The sequence below is a fragment of the Peromyscus californicus genome, unplaced genomic scaffold (assembly GCF_007827085.1).
Source record: "Peromyscus californicus insignis strain IS unplaced genomic scaffold, ASM782708v3 Scaffold_10__1_contigs__length_136768540, whole genome shotgun sequence".
Taxonomy (NCBI): domain Eukaryota; kingdom Metazoa; phylum Chordata; class Mammalia; order Rodentia; family Cricetidae; genus Peromyscus; species Peromyscus californicus.
Window position 1 is genome coordinate 14,874,683 of NW_026294391.1, and position 2,860 is coordinate 14,877,542.

The following is a 2,860-nucleotide window of genomic DNA, read 5'->3' on the forward strand; positions in this document are numbered from 1 at the left end:
TTTGGTTTTACCCTAGGTCTCTGGACTATCTAGTCTGTGGTTCTTGGTCACCCCAGCAGTGTTGGGTATGGGTTCCATCTCATGGAGTGAGCCTTAAGTCACAGCAGACATTGGCTGGCTGCTCCCACAAGTTCTGGGCCCCCATTGTCCTAGTGTACTTTGCAGGCAGGACAGATTGTAGATCAAAAGTTTTGTGATAGAGTTGGTGTTTCCATTACACTTTGCTGTGTAGAGTACTTTTCTGTGTCAAAGACACCAGAACATGGGGATAAAGATTCTATGTAGGTGCCAGCTCAACCTCCCCATGTTCAATGAATCATGTGGTGTACCCCATTTTTAATTGGTTGTTTTCTTTTTTTTCTAAAAAAAAGTAAACTTTAAATTGAAAAAAAATCATACACAACTTCAGATTCATGCTCTCCCATTTGGCGTTTTCCAGACAAATCAGTTTTCCATTGAATTCAAACAAACTGAAGATCTGTCCACAGTGGACACAGAGCCCAGTCCCTTTCACAGGCAAATACTACTCAGGTTTGAACAATGTCCGTGACTTGAGTGACTAAGCATGAGGTTCAGAATGCCAGTTTCTTTATTAGCAGATACACTCTGGAATCCACCTCAAATTCATGTAGGTTGTGGGCCTCGTCCTGAAGCCTCATGAGCAAGCCCCCATAGGACACATATGCAGATAGGCCTGTTCCTACTTCAGTAGAGGTATCGTCCCCCTCAGCCCTGTACACTTCCCCATACATTACATGCTTAAACTGGTCAGCCCTAGAAGGCCTATCACCTCAGGGGTTATAGTCATCATTGTCTTAGTTAGGGTTTCTATTACTGTGAAGAGGCACCATAGCCATGACAACTCTTATAAAGGAAAAATAATTAATTGGGGTGGTTTACATTTTCAGAGGTTCAGTCCATTATCATCATGGTGTGGCATGGTGGCGTGTAGGCAGACTTGGTGCTGGAGAAGTAGCCAAGTGTCCTACATCTTGACTTTCAGGCAACAGGAAGTGAACTAAGCCACTGGGTATGGTTTGAGCACATATAGACCCCCAAAGCCCACTTCTACAGTGACACACTTCCTTCAACAAGACCACACCTACTCCAACAAAGTCACACCTCCTAATAGTGCCATTTCTTTTGGGGTCATTTTCTTTCAAACCACCACAACCATCACCCAAAGTATCATCTTCATACAAGGTACTAGTTTTGACCAATTGGAACTTGTCACTTAAGTCTACAGGGTAAATCTGAACACTGACATCTGAGTTAGGTCCATCCTGAAAGATTCATACTTACAGTTCTGTCGAGATAATCAAATTGCTTGTCTTCTGGGTCAATGTCTTTCACATCAAAAATCTCCTCGAACAGGATGTCCACCAGTGTGAGGGGCACAAAAGCTGCAGAGGTGCTGAGTGCACCACCACCACTTGGGTTATTTGTCTTCTTGATATCTAGTTTTTCAGGATCTTTATATATTTTGGCTATAAGCTCTCTATTTAATGTGTACTTGGTAACCATCTTTTCCTGTTCTGTAGGCTGCTGCTTTGTCTGAATGACAACATCCTTCACCATGCAGAAACTTCTCCGTTTCATTCGGTTCTGATTAATAATTGTTGATCCTAGTGCCTGCACTAAGTGTTCTTCTGTTCAGAAAGTTTTTTTCTGTGCTAATGAGTTCAAGGCTATTTTCCACTTTATCTTCTGCCAGATTCAGTGTATCCAGTTTTATGTTGAAGTGTTTGCTCCATTCGGAGTTGAGCTTTGTGCAGGATGATAAGTATGGATCTATTTGCATTCTTCTACATGTAGCCATTCAGTTTGACATGTACCATTTGTTGAAGATGCTGTCTTTATTACAATGTGTGTTTCTGACTTCTTTACCAAAAACTGAGTGTTCTTAAGTGTGTAGATTTTTATCTGTGTCTTCATTTTTATGCTATTGATCAACATGTCTGTTTTTTGCTAATACCACACTGTTTTATTACTATAGCTCTGTACATACAACTTGAAATCTGGATTGTGAGGCTGCTAGCAGTTCTTTTATGATTCAGGACTGTTTTATCTATCCTGGGTTTTTTGTTTGCTTGTTTTCATGTTTCCATATGAAGCTGAGAATTGTCCTTTTAAGATCTGTGAAGAATTGTGTTAGAATTTTGATGGAAATAGCATTGAATCTGTAGATTGCCATTTTTATTATGTTAATCCTACTGATCCATGAGCCTGGGAGATCTTTCCATCTTCTGATATCTTCTTCAATTTTTTTTTATCATATAAGTCTTTCACTTGCTTGTTTAGAGTTATTTTAAGATATTTTATATTATTTGGGGATATTGTGAAAGGTGTTGTTTCCCTGATTTCTCTCTCAGTCCATTTGTCATTTGTATATAGGAGGGCTACTGATTTTTGTGAGTTGATTTTGTATCCTGCTACTTTGCTGAAAGAGTTTATCAGCTGTAGGAGTTCATGGGTGGAATTTTTAGAATCACTTATGTATGCTATCATATCATCTGCAAATAAAAATAATTTGACTTCTTCCTTTCCAATTTGTATCCTCTTGATCTCCTTCAGTTGTCTTATTGCTCTAGCTATGACTTCAAGTACCATATTGAATAGATATGGAGAGAGTGGACAACCTTGTCTTGTTCCTGATTTTAGTGGAATTGCTTTGAGCTTATCTTCATTTATGTTGATGTTGGCTACAGGCTTGCTGTAAACTGCCTTTATTATGTTGATGTATGTCCCTTTTATCCCTAATCTCTCCAGAACTTTTATCATGAAGGGGTGTTGGGTTTTGTCAAAGGCCTTCTCTGAAGCTAATGAGATGATCAAGTGGTTTTTTTTTTCCATTTGTTTA

General features: G+C 39.2%; 1 pseudogene; it reads right to left on the reverse strand.

Moving 5' to 3' along the window:
* Positions 1–572: 572 nt before the first annotated feature.
* LOC128113689 (DNA-directed RNA polymerases I, II, and III subunit RPABC3-like) lies at positions 573–1,599 on the reverse strand (annotated as a pseudogene).
* Positions 1,600–2,860: the final 1,261 nt, after the last annotated feature.